General features: G+C 41.6%; 1 protein-coding gene across 10 annotated transcripts in view; it reads right to left on the bottom strand.

Annotated features, from left to right (window-relative positions):
• ADGRL2 (adhesion G protein-coupled receptor L2) overlaps positions 1-18,485 on the bottom strand; it is a 485,613-nt gene that overhangs the window by 93,908 nt on the left and 373,220 nt on the right. The gene's annotated exons all lie outside the window — the stretch shown is intronic.

Here is an 18,485-nt window from a genome sequence, read left to right as displayed (position 1 = left end):
TTATGAAAGGTAAATGTCCAGACTCTTCTGCTGAAGAGGAGGAGTTTCCTCAGTGTCAATCAACATGGTACTGCTCTGATATAGGAGTCTTGCAGAAAACTCCAAATAAATGATTGCAGAATCAAAGGGATGGAGCCAAAAATTCCTCTCACAATCCCTTCATATAGCTGCCAGGTTTTGTGAGCAAGGTTTTGTGAGGCAGGCAAGGTATTTATGGTGACAAAGATGGCACTGTGATGGTCCAGGTGAAAGGGTATCAGGAGCTGTCCAAATACAGCAGGGCGTCGAAGATAGAGCCAGGTCCAACCCGGGGATTTTCACCCAGCCCCTAGCCCCTGGATTGGAGTCTACCAGCCCCCTGCTCTGCGATCTGTGCTATATGCAGTGCTCCCCCCAACCCTGCCGGCCCCCCTCCAGAAGTCCAGGTGACCACACAGCACATGGTGCCCATTCCAGCTGGTCTGGAACCTGGTACAGGCACCATGTGCGGTGCAGATTGAGTGGGTGCTGTTGGATTGGATCCCAGGTTGCAGGGAAAGGGCACACACTGTGCTGGGGCAGTACCATGTGCAGCATGGATCCCAGATCAAGGTCTCCATATACTGGATCAAGTATGGAATAGGAAGGGGGTGGGGGGGCGGAATCTGTGGACCCAACCTGGCCCATGGACCAGTCCCATGCCACTTATTCAGCCTGCAGGACCAAATGAGTGTGACACCCCTGAAACAGAGGATAGAGTTCAACCTCAAGATCACGTTATTTTGCCTAAAATTCATTTTAAAAATACCTAAATTCAAATGGAATGGCAGTTTCTTAGATCATTATGCTAAAAATACTCGCATTTATAGTGCTAGAAATGATACTGATGTTGCATATTAAGGAAAATATAGCTCTGCCAAGTGTCATGCATCTTGTATGATGCCAGGGTCTTCCTGCAGTCATACTGAGATGTCATCGATTCAGAAAGGCAAAGGATATCCTTCAGTACTTCTTCCCTTAGCCAAATTAGGTAAGTCTCACTACCTAGCTCACTGCTCCTACCCCACCCCACCTTAGAATCACAACCAGACAAAGTGTCCTCTTTACTTCTATCACTTTTTGATTAGTAGCATCTTCTTTCTCATGGGTGTTAGACATCCCCAAAGTGGCCTCTATAACAGATTTTGCTTCCACATATAACATATATAATGGCACTTAACAGGTGATCTGTTCAACTCCCTTTTATTGTGCCTACCTGAGCACATAGGTCACTGACAAACATGAAAAAAACAAAACAAAACTGTGCTTTACCAGGAGAGGAAGAATGTTTTTTGGGCCCAGCTTCCTAGCATTTGTACTGAATCAGCTATTAGATAAAAGCACCAAAAAGCCCCGCTGCAGGACAGGATCTATGCAGACATTGAGTGAGCAGGGTCAAACTAAGGTGATGCCTCTTCTGGGTATACTGAGCTGAAAGTAAAGCACTGTTAACTTCCTCCCACCCCCAATGTCTGTAAGCAGCCATAAACTAAAAACACAGACTAAAATGAAGTGTTATAATCAAGTGCGAGTGTGATGAGAATGGACTGCAAGTATGCATCACAAAGGCTCCTGTACAAACTCAGGATAAATCCAATGTAATCCTACAAACCACAATGAAGACAGGAAAATCCTTACTTTTTTCCCCCAATTTTCTTCTGTCTGAAAATTCCTAAAACTAAATGCTCCTATAAGGTTTTAGAAACACTGTACAATAGTTTTGGCACAAAACAGGGCTAGCTAATTCAATAAGAACCCCTTGGTCCTTTATCATCAATTCTGTATGTAACCAATATATTGCACTAGGTTGCTGTCACTGTATACTGTAGCTTGCTATCCACAACTTAATAGTTTTTAGACCAGGTATTATGTCTCCCTGACAAAACATTTGTACCTACAATCATTTCAAACTGTGGAATAGTTAGATACTGTAATAATGTTAAATAACAACTTCTTGAAAACAGCAGATATGTTTATATTTACAGGAGTACCGCAGCTATATAACACAGATGCTTTTTGAAAAAAATGTAGTACTAATAACAACTCACTCAAACTATTATAGCTACATGATATTAAGGTTTCTTGCGCAGACTGAATGAAGGTTTAGAGAACTCAAGATGTATTCATTCATCTTTGTACTCTATATTCATTTCAAAACCAAAACACGTTCCTTCCCCATCCATTAGTAAAATATGTGAAATAACATACAACTGTTATGCAAGTAGTGACTGTGGGTGTGCGAAACGGGTCGTATTCAATTCGGATTTGGCCCAAATGGGGGACAGTGATTCGATTTGTTGATTCAGATCACTGTACCGACAGCATGAATATTCGATACGCAGAATCAGCGACTTGGGCACAGACACAGCTATATATTTTTTTTACATTACAACCCCCCTCACACTCTTATGGGATGCTCCATCTGTCCCGCCACCTCAGCATTCATGGGCCACCTGGTACCTTGAGGTATGTAGAAAAAAAAACCATTTAAAGTTGTGCCTATGTCCAAATCATTGAATCTTTCCAAATTGATTTGGAGGGTTCTGATTTGATTTGGAGAGATTAAAGGGTCTCCTGATTCAATTCGGGCATTTGGCCACCAAATCTCTGCCAAACCGAATCAGCGACTGAAGCTTTGCACAGCCCTAGTAGTGACTCTACAGGTTCATAAAGATTTAGGTTCAAACATTTATCATGCTTATGCTGCATTGCATATAAACTATTGGGTATACTACATTTTAAATATGATATGCTTTATTAATAGGATTGATGTTGTCATTATTTGTTTACTGCAACTACCTTTATGCTACAGACTTTCTAACCAAGTACAACGAATGCACAGTTCCTGCATCAAAGAGGTCATGTTCATAAATACATTATAATAATAACAAGCTACTGATCAAACAAAGACAGACGAAGGGGAAGTAGGGGAAAATACCATATTCTATACACCAGACCATTGTTTTGGGCTCTTGGTGGGGACGAGGGGGAGGAAGGGGAATCTATATAGAATGGTCACAAGTTCCCAAGCCCAGTTTCTTATTAGCAGAAATAAGTCTTCTGAAGGAATCTGAAAAAGAAGGCACTGCCTTCCAGACCAGCACCTGAAGAATGCTCTGCACATAATGACAAAAGGAAAGAAAGCACAAAAAATGGCTGTGGAGAATTTTGCTGGGCTGGAGTACTGTAATTGAAGCAACAACTGAAGACAAAAAATGACAGAGAAGAGACAAGGCCAAGTCAATAGAAAAGACAAGTGGGGACAGAGTTACTGTGTTCTGGAGGCAAGGAAAATGAGCTTCACTTTAATGTGGCAGAAGAGGAGACCATGAAAGAGACCAAGAGGATTGCAGAGAATGAGAAAACTTGCAAGATGGATGGTGAGGAAGTAATCCTGACTTCAGTGACTTATGTGGCCTGGACCAAGGACTTCTTGTTGTGCAGGGGTAGGAAAAATATAGCTTGTGGGCTGTATCCAGCCCACCAATTGAGTGGATACGGCCCACAGGGGGCGCCCACCAATTGAGTGGATCCAGGCCGCGGCTGCCCCCACGGCACTTCTCATGGGGCCAAGCCCTGCCTGGAGCAGCCCATGTGGTGCTCCAGCCTGTACCTGCAGGTCCAACCTCCATCAGTGTGCACAGCTTACCAAAAGGGCTGCTCCTGGTGTGGCTGCGGCTGCCTGGATGCTGCTCAGCTTCCCTTACCTCCAGTACTGATTTCCCCTGCTGCACTGCTCCAGGTTGAAAGAAAGCTTCAGCCACACGGTGCCTGCCCCAGCATGCAGGGCTCCAGCTCCTAGCTGCCTCTCGGCTGTCCTGGGATGGGCAGGCAGAGTGAGTGGAAGGCAGATGGGGCAGAAGCTGCCCAGCTGAAGCTTCCTCCTGGCCCACAGTGGTGCAACAGGAGGAAGAGGAGCTGCCACTGGAGACAAAGCAGCAGCAGTGAGGCAGCTGCAGCCGCACTGAGAGAAACCCAGCTGGTAAACTGTGTCCACTTGCTGGAGCAGGGACTGGGACTGGGCTGGCAAGCACATGGACGGGGCAGACATGGGCCACACTGCCTGGGCAAGCTCTGCACACACCCCCTGCCCTCTCCTCACTCTCCTCACCCCCAGCCGGCTCCTGGGACCCAACACCCAGGCAGCCCCCCCAACACACATCCCTCACAGGGCAAGGGTCAACCCGTGATCCTGGCCGCACCTGCCCATCTCGCTCCTGAACGCTGCTCCCTGCCCGCCCACGGCCCCATCCCACACAGGGAGTTTTGGTAGGCTGTTATAGTAGAGGTGTGGGGGGATTGGAGGGGGACAGACCCAGCCTGGAACAACTCATTAAATCACCCTATGTGGCCTCTAGGCCCAATTAATGGCCCCACTCATGTTGTACTGCATCAGCAATCTGTGGATTAAAGCTTCTACTTTACTGTACTGAGATAATAATCTGAAAGGACTCAAAAAAGAACAGTTTTTTAAGATTGTTAGTCTAGGAGTGAAGTCACTTTCCGCATAAACAATACAATTTAATATTTGCTAAGCAGAAGAAACCCTCGAAAGTGAAGCAATTCCATATTACAGCTCTAAACATTCTGGAAATCAATGCATGTACCTCTGTTTGGCAGAACATATGGTGCATGACAACATGAATATTAGATCTTTGCAGTATCTTGGCACAATGGGCCAAAGTAAAAGATAGACTCTATTTTGTGCTGGTGACATTAAAGATAATACTTTTCATTCAAAGCAATTGTTATTATAGCTTCACATACCGTCCTTTCCTGCAACAAATTAGCAATGACGGCACTAAAACTGGCCATTTCCTATGGGTCCCATGAGGGGGTGAATAAGCAGGGAGTAGTGCCTGAGCAAAACAATACACACGCCTAGGAAAAAAGTATATAGCACTTCTTCCAAATGATGGTTACTGCCAAGACAGTGACCAACAATAATGTTACTTATGGCTCTTATTCCTAAATCTATAACTCTGAAGTAATGGGGTGTGGACAGACTTAACATTTGAACTGTTCCAAGAATGTTGCCAACTGGAAACCAGCTCCTAGCTCAGAGGGGTCTGCATGAACAAAGCCAAAGGTCCTAAGACGAATAATCACCATTTCAGTGCTCCCAAACTACCACCAGGGGTGGAAGTGAATACCCAGTTCAGCCATGCTTCCCAGTGGCGAGTGCCCCAGTTTTCATAGTATTCCCCTAGCGAGGGAGGAAGGCTCTCAACAGCTGAATGCACAAGAGGAGGAAGAAAAAGACATTACCCACAATTGCTCTTTTCTGATTCCCCTTTCTTAATAACACTGAAGTCAATAAAGAGCAATTGAATTCAAGAGAAACCATTCATGCACTTTACAGTACTGAAATCTGTGTGATAGTACCCTGACTGCAGCTGCCCACGTGTATGTGCGCATGTCAGAAAGCTGCCTTCTTCGTAGTTCCCAGGAGCTGGGTATTCCACAGGCTGCTCAAGGCCCCCATCACTTTTAAACAGAACTTTCTCCCAAACTGCTTGTCATTTTCATTCCATTTGTGGCAACTGCCCAGGCTTTTTACCTACCAGAATACACCCCCCCCCCCCCCGCCCAAATCAGCCTGGAATTGCATGGACTGGGTCATGGGCTAGCAATATAGGTTGGGGCAGTAGAGTTCTGGCTCTGTACCAGAGTTGCTGTATGCTAGTTGGAGCTGAGGGGGTGGTGGCTGAGTTGCGGTGCAGTGTGGGATGCCTGGAGGATCAGCCAGACATTAGTCACGGAAAGCTCATTGTCCACACAACACTAGTTCAAGGAGAACTATTAAAAAAAATACCCAATTATCCAGGTATAGTTTTGAAATGGTCCAGGAGATTTAAATCATTAAGTGGCTTGTGCATCTGAAAGCTTGCCGTTTAAACTGCACTTAAAATGAACTAAGTATTATGTTTGTGTGCACCCTTGGAGTGCAAAAGGAGTTTAGTTAATGCTGATTCTATTTTGTACAGAAATGTACCTGTGGCCTCAAGGCAGCTTGTGGAAAGGCAATGGATGTGTTCTTCCTGGAGAGGTTAAAGTAGGTTGAAGTGGCTAAGAGTGCAGTAAGCCTCTCTGTATTTGCAGCAGCAGGTTAGAAGATACTTTCTATCATTGTAAAGATAGTACTGAAAATATGCCCATATCTCTAATAAAAATTGAATGGTTATCTTAGAATCTGAATGATTACCCTGTATTTCCATGTGCTTGAAAGAAGAAAAGCTCTGAATACTGCAAGTACTCAGGTTAGATCCCTGAAATACTTATTTAGGTATCTAAGGCAACTGACAACTGTTTTAAGTATCATCACTGCATTGTGACCTGCATTTCTTTTCTTCACACATCTGTGCAGAACTCTATATTTAGACTGACATCTCAAAATATTAGACTAAGGTTAGGTCACCTCATAAGCAACAGAGTATAATGCCTCAGGTTGCGCCGTAGGATGCTATTTTGCAACAACAGAAAACAGCTGAGCTAAACAATGCTGCATGTGTCAGATGGGATGGTCCCTTTGTGGGTTTTTATAGCACAATCACCATAAAGAATATTAAGCAAATTCAATAAATTAGCAGTCCTTCAGCCAGGCTGCTATGATCTTTATTCCAAGGTTTATTTATAATATTTTTCTATCAACAAAATAAAAAAAAAAAACATTTCAACAACCAAAGTGTAATTCAATCCATCTTGCAACCCTGACAATCGAAGAAAGAACTAGTGGGAGGCCCTGTGAGCAAGAAATCAATATTGCAGCTTTGTGCTGTGCAAATGTGAATACTGCCAAATAGCAGTGCTTAGGGTAAAATGAACTGTTTTGCTCCATTTTCTTCTCTCTGAACAAATGATTTTGAAAAGATAACTTTTTTTGGAGCTATAAAATGTCAAGCAATAACTCTCCATGCTTTAGGCAAGTGATTGGAATAAATACCTCTCGGCAACAGGTGCAGTGACTTAGGACTGAAATGCATTCACATTCAGGAGATAATTCCTGATAAGCAGATGCACTGCTACAGGATGAAAATCTGAAAGACCAACATCTGAATTCTACTGCTGGTTTTGCATCATTTCAAAGCTTTTCAGAAGTATGCTACTCTGTCAATAATTACTGTTGTCACTAGCAATTTTATATCTCAGATACGGTTCCAGCCATTAATGTTTTGAAGATTATGCTTTACTAACGAATCTCTGTTCATTTTGCTGCTTAGGAAGAAACAGCCTTACAGTACTATGCACAAACCTATTCTGTGAGACTTCATTTTTAAAGGAAAAATCAACTTTCCTTGTGTTTTTGCTAATTGCTTCAAGGCTGACCCTGTCATGGATGACACTGCTCATGCTGTCTAAGGTCCAAGAAAGCACAGAGCTTGCTGATTGTCAAGGACCTTTACCATACTGGGGCTGTGACTTCAAGCACAATTTAAACATTAACTCAAGCAAGAGCCTATTACCAACTGCAGCATATGCTGTGTCCGATTCATTTATGTTTATATATGTTAATCAGCTTTCTTTCCTTAAATGGAAAGGAGAAAAATACTTAATGAGGAAAAGAACATGGTTTCTGTCACGCTGAACACTCAATTTATAAACAACTTCATGGTAAACATATGTCTATACCATGTTTTAGTTGTTCAAAGTTCAGTTCAGTGCACTCACTGTATGTGAAACAATAAACAAAACTGCCGTGGTAAGATGAACATTAGCATTTCAACTAAGGCTAAAAATCATCCATGAAAGAAGCTAATGGGGATTTTTAATGGTAGTATGCACTTCCTATGCTTTACCAGTCCTCCAATGTAAAATATAAAGTTGCAGAAAGATACCTTCCCCCATATGGCAGAAATCTACTTAGATTTCTACCAACTTTCAATAAATAGGTGTGGGGGGAATGTTTCTTTTTGCAACTTTATATTTAACATTATATTGAATACCCCCCAACTGCACCTATTTACTGAAAAGCTGAAGAGCATATGGCAGAAAGCTAATTCAGATACTCTGCTTTTCTAAAGTACATTTAAAATAATCAACATTAAGTTAAAAACTATTTTATAGCAGTCTGCAGTGGTCACATTCTGCCTCATTTCCCATCCTATTGTATTTGTTGTTTATTTAGTTCCATTTAAGAAATAGCTAACTTAGTCAAAGTACAAAAATAAACTAATAATATTCAGCTATAGAACCACTACCAGATAGTGCTTTTGAGCTTCAAGTATTGAAGTGCACCAAGTCTGGCATAGGAAGAGAGAGACAAAGCAAAAAAAAAACAGAAAACCACTACATTTAAACCTTCCCCTTTAAAATTGTATACTGGTTCAGGCTAGCTTTAGTATTTCTTACCACAGGGGTGGGCAATTATTTCAGCGGGAAGGCCACTTAATGAGTTCTTGTTAGCTGTTGAGGCCTGCAAAGGTAGCACCACCCCTTGACCAATGCCCCACCCCCAGGTTGCCATCTTGGGACCTGAAATCCCACCTCCTAACCCCTGACCTTTGCCACTGGAAGTCCCTCCTCCTGTACCAGAAGTACTCCTTTTGGGAGAGAGGCTTAGCATTTGAAAATGGAAAAAAACCCAAATCGTATACTAAAAAAAAAAAATCAATCTACTATAACTTATTTTAATTTTATTTAAAAATATATCTTTGTCCTGATTTATGTGCATTTGCTTGGAGTATCTAGAGGCAATAGCATAATAGCTCAAAATAGTCTTACTCTTGCATATTATGTGGGCGAGATAACAGAGTGTGTGGGGGGGTGGTTGGGGAGTAGATGTGAGGTGTGGGTGGGCTGTGGGGGAGGGTGGGGAGAAGGGTGTGGGTGTGGGGTGTATGGCTGGGGTGGGGATGAGTGGGAATTGGGTATGTGGATGTGGGTATGGTGTGGGGCTGTGAAAAGATGTAGATGTGTTTGGGGGTATGGTGTGGGGGTAGGAGTGTGAGTTTGTGTGAAATTATGGTAGGGGAGTGGGAGTGTGTATGGGGGCTGTAGGTGTATGTTGGGGGTGTGATGGAAGGTGGGGAGCCAGCCTCACCTGCCCCATCCTGGCTGCAGTATGCAGTTCCCAGCTGTAAAGCCAGGACCCATCTGCAAGGCCAAGACCTGCACAGCGTGGCCTGTCCTGATTGTGGCATGCAGTTCCTGGCTTAAAGGCTGGGACCCACACAGAGTGAGACAGGGCCAGCCTGGTCCAAAAGAATGAGGTTCCCCTGTCGTGCACATATCCTAGCTGAAAGGCCGGGACCCATGTGGTGGAGCATGGGACCAGCCTGGCCCATCCTGTCCAAACAGAAAGCAGTTCCATCTGTATGGCCAGAACCCAAACAGCACGGCACAGAGCCAGCCCAGCCCAGTAGCACACCAGAGTGCCAGGAGCCATGGGAAGTCCTACGCCATCAGGCTGGGATGGCTGTGCCTTCACATGGTGTTCCTTGCAATCTAGCCAGAGTCCTGTGAGCTGCACAGACTGGGGCCACCACTGGTGGTTCACCACTATCGGATGGAGGGAGGGCTAGGGAACAGCCACAGGGTTGTCAGGGCAGAAGCTTCTGGGAGGTGGAGGCATGACGGGACAGGAAGGGATGGAGCAGGTCAGGTTGGCATTGGGATTGGTCACATAGCAATCAGAGCCCAAGCTGCTTGATACTTCAGCCAGTGGCTCCTGCCTCTGGTGCCTCATCAGGTAATAACTGTCTAAATTTTCGAGGGTCCCACAGACTGGATAGAATAGCCTGGTGGGCTAGATTCAGTCTGCATGCCATTTTTTGCCTGCCCATCTTATTGGGTTAGAACAAGCATTTGTGGTACCTCACTCAGGTTTAGGTAGCTTAGTTTGAGTTGCCTAAAACTAAAACCAGGAAAGGTGCATGCAGGCATTTGCTGCCTGCTGAGAAAAAAGCATAGACAGTTTGAAGCAAGTAACTTGGGATTGGGGGGGGGGGGGGAGGCAGACACGATTTGGCTGGTGGGATCAGGGATGACTGGCAGGTCTGGAGACTGGCAGGTCCAGGAGGAGATGGTAGGTTCAGGGTGGTGTTGCTGCCTGGGAGGGAGGAAATATCGTGGTCAGTTTTGGGGAGGTATGAGTCTATGTCAGGCTGTGGTGAGTAGCTGGGCTTTCTCAGCCCCAGGCCTATGCTGTCAACACATGCAGGCATTCAACTAGGTTGGGTTAATCATTGATGAAGAGTTTAGCAGACCTTGCAATCTGAAGTTAAGTTTACCTCAAAGGTGAACTATTGTTAGATTGAAAATGCCATTTTTAGGGTGCCTTGAGCCCTGGGAACACTTGCATCCCAGGAGATTTAGATCAACCTAACCTTGGTTAGTTCAATCTAAATGTAATGCTTGTATGTATCCACTGTGAGCAGCATAGATCTTGGGGTAAAACTTAAAGCACCAAGTCAGTCACCCTGGAAATATAACATTATTTCAAGCAAAAGAATACTCTAAAGGAAGTGCAAACACAAAATAAATCAAACCAGGCATAAATGTAGAACTCTGTCAGTGATGAAATGGTACTTCTTATGTTATTTTAGCTCTTATGGAAAGATCTTTTGCAAAGAACACATCTTTCCAAGCAGAATGTTTACAGTTGTCTCTTTCACTCTCTCTTTTATTTTACCAAATCATGAAACATGATTCTAGTTCTCCAGAAGATGCAGTGATGCATGTTGGGCAAAATTTCAACAGTAATTTCTAAAGAAATGAAATACTTTATTATCCAATCAAAACAGGGCAGAATATACAGGAATAATTTCTAATTCTGCATTCTTTAAAAAGTAGCTGTATAAGCCACTGTGTGTGTTTTGAACCCCTGACCCAATTTGTAAATGAACTGAGATGGGGAGGGATTGCAAACAGTTGAATTTACTATTGTTGTTTGAAAATTTTGGAAATTCATAGTGCAGATTCAGAAAAACTTTTGAAAAGTTTTACATAAAACCCTCAAAAACTTGCAGCTCCTCAGTAAATGCCATGGACACCATTAAGGAGCATCCCCTTTTCTGCCCTCATAGCGCTGCCTATACTTTATACAGACAAGCATGTTATTTTGTTAAGCAGCTTCTAAATTATCCAATATTGGCCAACAGTTCATGCTTTTTCAGTACCAAATACAACAAAGATACAGGCAATTTAAATGACAAGTGTGCTATCTAATTCTAGCTTCCAAGGAAAAAATCATTCTGGCAAGCATGTCTATTAAAAGATTGCATTGGCACAGTAAGAGCTGCTGGTACTGCTCAAAGGTCTGGAGTTCACAGTGCTCAGTTCTCATTTCACTGAAATCCACTTGATAAAGTATAAATCAGTGGCACTGTAGACTACTGACTGTTCCAATCTGGATAAAAATGGGAAGAAAAGATCCCTTTTTAAAATCTATTGTTTTACTATCATATGTACCATGAAAATTTATTTTTAACTAATATAAATAAATAGTTACTGTAATTCTTAATATTTTCCCTTTACTATTAAAAATTATCTAACATTTCATTTTCAAAAAATTATTTGGCTACAACTGCATATTCATTATTTGAACATTAACAAAGCAGTCAAAAATCTTCATCTGGGGATCGATCCTTCAAACCCATACCCACTGTCATTTAAGCAGTATTACCACTTCTATGAATTACTCAAATAAGGGAAGACTACTGCTGTGAGTTCAGGTTTGCAGCTCTGGTCAAGTGGTTATGATGGACTGGGTCATCTGACTCCTTACCTCATATTATCTCCAGTCTGGACTAATTCTGGAAGCCTTGTCTCCTTGAAAGTAATACTATGAATTTACTAGCTTCTTCTTCTTTTTTTTTTTTTTTTAAATATTCAAAATATTTCCACAAGGACAGATTTTCTCAAACTAAAGTCTAAAATCTTTATGAAATTTTGGTCCATTTCAAGTTTGGCTGTGTACAGCATAATTAGACCAGTTGGCACTTTTATATAATTATATACTTATGCAGTGGCTATACAAATATGCAACACAATACATTCTAATTTATAAACACCAGAAGTCTCTTTGAATCATACCCTCTGACATGAATACTGAAGTCTGATTTCCAATCTCACTGAAGCCTTTCTTGTACAACTTCATTGTCGCTGCAGTTCCTCAAAACAACCCCAAGAGGTTACATTAAACAAAACAAGACTGGATGCCTACCTGGTTTGTGCACCTGGTTGAGTGGTTTAGCAAAACCTGAACTGAACATTTCTTTACCACAACTGTGCCAATCCCTCCAGTACATAGTTAATTGGAGTGGTGACCTCATTAAAATTCTCAGTCTGGACCCAGATTCAGACGGGCCAAAATCTGGCTCCCCAGGGCAGCAGATTTAAGTTTTCTTCTTTAAAACAGCAAGGGATAAAAGAGAAACACACTTACAGAATTGTAAGCTGAAAGTTTAATCATCTAGAACAAGTACAGCACAAAAAGTGGCTGTGCAGGTTTCCCTACATTACCCCAACGTACCTCAACTCCATTCTGGAAGAATCAACATTAGAAGAAAACAGACAGTTTTGGTCTTCATGCCCATTTAATCCTTTACTTCCCTGCTGAGACTGCCACAACAGTGCTAATTAACACTAATCTGTAATGGTGGTTTCTTTACTCAGAATGTCACCATGTTACAACCTCTAATTCATTTAATAACGTCACCAAACAAGCAATTGAACACTGACAACTTTTGAGCAATACCAAAGTGTGGCAGATGGAAACCACATGAATGGAAAATGAAAGGCTTGATATCACTGCACAAATAGGAACATGGTATAAGGTCCTCACTTAACACCAAATTTCACTTTCAGATGCACGGACCTCTCCCTTTCCTTTCTATGGGAGTTGTGTGCGTCTGAGAGCTTCTAGAGCTCTGCAATCCAGATTTAAAATCATCCCTGGGATGAAGCTACATTCATTTATTAATGATACTCCCTTTCCGATTGCTAGCTTGATGTCTGTTCTCAGGTGACAGGTCTCCCTTCTCTTTTTCTTTACATCTATACATTTTATTCTCTGCCTGCTAAAGGAGAATGCCTAAGCCTTTCTACTTTTTTACTGGAACTCACTGTATCTTTAAAGCTTCTCAGAGCAAATAAGTCTTTGTCAGTTGTCTTCCTGGAGTTTATCCCAGAGAATGCCACCCATCAGGAAGTAGAAACTTCCAAATTAGGAACAACCTCTGAGGCAAGCCACACAAAGAGTTTATGTCTCATAAATTCTGTGCTGACAGGATTTCCTGCTGAATTACTTCCCTCCACACAGGATGCTGGTAGTAGAATAGAAATATATGGTAATTTTCTTTATTTGCTTTAAAAATACGATTGCTTGTTAAACACACATATTTCAAGTTCTCCCATCCAGTCCTTGTTTGGCAGAGATCTGCTAACTGGGAATTCATAAAGAGGAAAAGAAAAATATTACATAAGCATTATTTAAAATCCATTACTAAGTTGATTGTATGTTAAAAAAAATCATTAAGAAAATGAATGTATACAAAAAATAAGACTAATAACCTCAAGTTGAAAACACACACACAATGCTGCACTGAGTCCTTAGAAATATGGACATCAGCATAATAAACCCACCATACCAAAAATCATAATATTGCTTGAGGGGATGGTGGCCAGTAGCACCTCATTCCTACTATGTACACTGGCCTTGGACAAAGGGTTATAACCTGCTTTATTAAGATGGACAATTTTTTTTAATTTCCATAAACTTTAAGGATTGTATACTGATCCTCATGTTCTACTTAAGAAGAGCCTTACTCTACAAGAACCTTTGACAAGTAATCCATTACCCAGCATGGATAAAAGCAGGTAGTATCAAGCCATGGTTTGCATTTACCTTGTCACTGGGTTCATTTCTTATTTTGAATTTATATTATAATTCATGGCAAATATTTTCTATATTGATTTTATTATAAACAAGGAAGTTCAGCATTAGCATCTATTTCTAAATTGCAGCATGTTACTTGTATGAAGGGGAGAAAGGAGGACCTCGGCAATTACAGACCAGTCAGTCTTACCTCGGTCCTTGGGAAGACCTTTGAGAAAATTATCAAGGAGCACATCTGCAAGGGCCCAGCCTGGGAGGTAACGCTCAGGGGCAACCAACATGGGTTCATTGAAGGCAGGTCCTGCCTAACTAACCTGGTTTCTTTTAATGATCAGGTCACAAAGTCCCTGGACGAGGATGTTGGGGTAGATGTCGTCTTCCTGGACTTTAAGCAGGTCTTTGACATGGTTTCCTACCACATTCTTTTAAAAAAACTAGGTGACTGCAGCATTGATGCCTACAGTCAGATGGATGGCAAATTGGCTAGATAGTCCCACCCAGAGAGTAGTGGACAGGTCGTTTTCGACCTGGAGGCATGTGGGCAGTGGAATCCCCCAGGGCTCAGTCCTGGGGCCTGTACTGTTTATCTTTATTAGCGATCTGGATGTGTGTAATGTACGCTGTCCACATTCACTGATGACACCAAGTTGTGGGGCGAGGTGAGCACGCCGGAGGGGAGGGACAGAATCCAGCTAGATCTAGACAGGTTACAGAGGTGGGCGGATGAGAATACGATAGAATTCAATGCAGATAAGTACAAGGTACTGCATCTATGGAGAAGGAACCAATAACACACCTATAAGCTGGTTAGATATCTTGGAGTCATTGTTGACTCCAGAATGAACATGAGCTGCCAATGCACGGAAGCGGTCAGTAAGGTTAACCACACATTGTTGGGCATCTACAGATGCTTCACAAGCAGGTCCAGGGAGGTGATCTTTCCCCTCTATGTGGCATTGGTCATGCCACAGTTGGAGTACTGCATTCAGTTCTGGGAGCTGCACTTCAAGAGGGATGTGGCTAGCACTGAGAGGGTCCAGAGGAGGGCCACTTGCATGGTCAAGGGGCAGCGGGGCAGGCACTACAAAGATGGACTAAAGGGCCTGAACCTATTCAGCCTCCACAAGAGAAGGCTGAGAAGGGATCTAGTGGCCATTTACAAATTCACCGGGGGGGGGACCAGTGGGAATTGGGGGACGCTCTGTTCCCCCAGGCACCACCCGGGGTTACTAGGAATAATGGCCACAAATTGTTAGAGAGACAGATCAGGCTGGACATCGGGAGACATTACTTTACAGTTGGGGCTGCCAGGCTCGGGAATGGGCTCCCAAGTGAGGTGGTGCTCTCTCCTACCTTGGGGGTCTTCAAGAGGAGGCTGGACAGATATTTGGCTGGGGTGATATGACCGGGGCAGGAGGTCAGACTTGATGATCTGTTTAGGTCCCTTCTAACCCTAAGCACTATGATACTATGCATGCACAAAAAATAACTGAAAACCAGAATTCATCCATAGTACTATACATGAGCTTATCCCTAAAAATGTATTACCCTAGGGAACAAAAATAATGCAAAATAAGGTTTGTGATCATTAGTATAAAATTACATAGGGACATTTGATTCTTTTTTTTAATTCTAGACATGTAAAACCATTTTCAGGCTGAGTCAAGTATCAATGTGCATTTCTGTGTGTTATCTGTTCTTTTTATGCCATACAGAGAAAGGGTGGAACATACTGTCACACATGTAATTTATAATGAAAAATGTGGGGTTCGTTTTTACAAAAGCAGGACACAAGATTTAAAGACTGCATGTAAGTTCTTAAATAGTATACCAATACCTCTATTTACTTAATCCAGTCTCTAAAATTTTTCTAGCGGACTTGGTCAAGGGGAGGAACAGGACAAAGAACCTTTGTAAATATCAAGAGGCAAGATCCCACAAAGCAAATTGATATGAAGGAATATAGCAGTCGTGCCTTTTTAGAACAAGAAGAACAATTTGAAAAATGTACTTCATGGCAAACGCACTGTCACTTCAGATATTCCCAAGAACAAGTATGAGACAAGAGTAGTGAATAATCTTGGGAAATGCCTATTGCCAGACTGAGCAGTCTTTTCTGACCCCACTTTCTATTAAACAATTTATCACTAAGAAAATATCTGGGGGAAAACAAGCAGAAATGGCACATACACCTAAATGATAAACTGCATGAAGAGGTGAAAATACTTTGATTGCTTGTAAGTAAAAAGGTGCAATTTAAAGTGCTGTGACAATCTGAGTCTGGTTTGAGGCTGAATTCATGTTTCACTGTGCTGGTCAGCAGGGGGTGAGTGTCACAGAAGAGGGAATGGTTCTCAGGTAAAAAAGAGGAAGCATGTATCATTCCATTTCCTGACCCCTGATTTTAACAAACTACTGGCGCATGTTCTGGCCATTCTGACTACTTCCAAAAGATTGAGTGACTTGCCCAAGTCAAACAGGAAGTTTGTGGTTGATCTAGGGATTGAATCCAGAACTCCTGAATTCAAGTTCTGTTTGTTATCCATAACTGCATCCTTTCCTTTGCATTTAATTGCAGAGGTGAGGAGTGCTTCAGACATATAGGAACTCCTCCCAACATTGAGAAAAAGTTGAGTGGATGGAAGTAGAAGCATTCAAGAGAGAGATACTGAAAATGGAGGGATCCCAAAAATATTCCTTCCAAATCCCCAAGGCATAAATGTGTTTTTCCCTTAAGCATGCATGTGATAGACATTCTGTAATTAATGTTATTTACATTAGAAAGTAACAATAAGAACGTGCGCACACTGTGACACACCAAGAGAAAGAAAATGTTTGCATATGCTAATAGTTTCCATTTAAGGATCATGTCTCTAACACCTGACAGAATATGCTTCTAAAGCAGTGCACCAATCCTGGAAAGAAAAAAAAAAAAAAGAGCTAGGAAAGCTGCGCATTCAGTAGGAATGTAGGTGTAGTTATGAATGCAAGTATGAATCTCACTAACAAGAAAGTAAAAGATTACCACGCTATTAATATTCTTGAAAAATAAAGCAATTTCTTCACATATTAATATACACTGCATATGCTGTCTGGCCAGACCTGCCTGCAATTTTGTCTTGAAAAACATTACTCTAAATATATAAAGCAAATATCTCGGGAGGAGGCAGCTCTGAAGTATAAAAAGATCTGACGGCTCTACTTTTTTCCGCTCCAACTAAATGACATTTTCCTACTGAAATTACTACATTCTTATGATACATTATTTAGGTCTACAAACAGTAGGATGGCTTTTGCAAGTCAGAGGGGATGGTTTGTGATCTAATCATCAGGTATGGAATAGCTTGCCTTCCTGGAACTATAAATCCCGATAGAGTTGGCTCCACCTCCTAGACATATTAAACTGAGCACCATTTAATTTACTGGTAAGTGTTTTGGATAAGGTGTTAACATTGGAGGCAGCATTTGCTCTATTTAATACTAAAGAACTTACATACATATAGGGATTTTTCCATATATCCATTATTCAAGTCAATCTATTTATTTGTAACATGGACACTTTCTTAAAACAATGTATTCATTTTTCACATTAGCCTACTTTGTCTTTAAAGGAAAAAACAAGCACTGCTTCACTAAAGATCGCCTGCATTATCATTTAATATGCAATATAATGAATTTTGTATGTGAAATAATATTTGCCAAAATCAAAATTGACCTATTCTTATCAGCGATTATCTATATTTTGATACAGCTCAAGAGGAATACCAGAGTACTTTATAAACCAAATATAATGTTCAAAATTATTTTCTCCATTCAGGAACTGCAGCCACCAATGAGGTGAGATCCAACTCTGCATAATTGTTTAGAGCAGAAATTTAGGAATATGTTATCCACTTGAAAATACTAGTCAAATTTTATGTAACCAGAATCTAATTATCCCAATTAGGTCCTGATTCTAGACCACTCCTGTCAATGGGAGCAATGCCATTGACCTCAATCAGCACAGACTTAAGAATTTAGCCAAGACATTCAACACACTGCCTCTCATGAAAAATATAATGGGGTCATTAATGAGTTTCAATCTTCTATTTCATTTAAAAAGAAAGCATCTTCAGCAGCCTGTGCCACTTAACACCTTGATGGGCTATTGGTTCAGTACTGACACAGGATGTAAAATGCAGACCATTAAAGTCTCCAACTCAGCATTCTTCAGGCTAACTAAAAAGGCTCAGGAAAAATACACACATGCTAAAATAATTACACCACTCCCCTGTAGATAAGTTTTCCCATCTAAATGTTGACATAGATGGTACTTTGCTTAAGTTATGAAATCATAATCCAAGGTTATATGGCTGAAAGATGTACACACAAAATGAACATAGTCAAAGCCCTAAAATCCCTCCTACTAATTTGAAAAACATCATACATCTCTTAAACTGCCTAGCACAGGGCATCTTCCAGCCATTTAAATCATTACTGCTCTTTCCAGGAGACTACTCTATTGGAACATGTTAGGGAAAACAAGTGACCCTGTATGCTGTGTTTTATTTTATTTTAATAAATGCAGCAGACATTTCATGCTACAAATGTAATAACAATATGAAACTCAACAAAGTAGCTTAAAAAAATA

This window comes from Alligator mississippiensis, chromosome 5 (assembly GCF_030867095.1).
Source record: "Alligator mississippiensis isolate rAllMis1 chromosome 5, rAllMis1, whole genome shotgun sequence".
Classification (NCBI taxonomy): Eukaryota; Metazoa; Chordata; order Crocodylia; family Alligatoridae; genus Alligator; species Alligator mississippiensis.
Note: the sequence above shows the minus strand (reverse complement) of the source record. Positions and strands in the feature narration are given on the sequence as shown.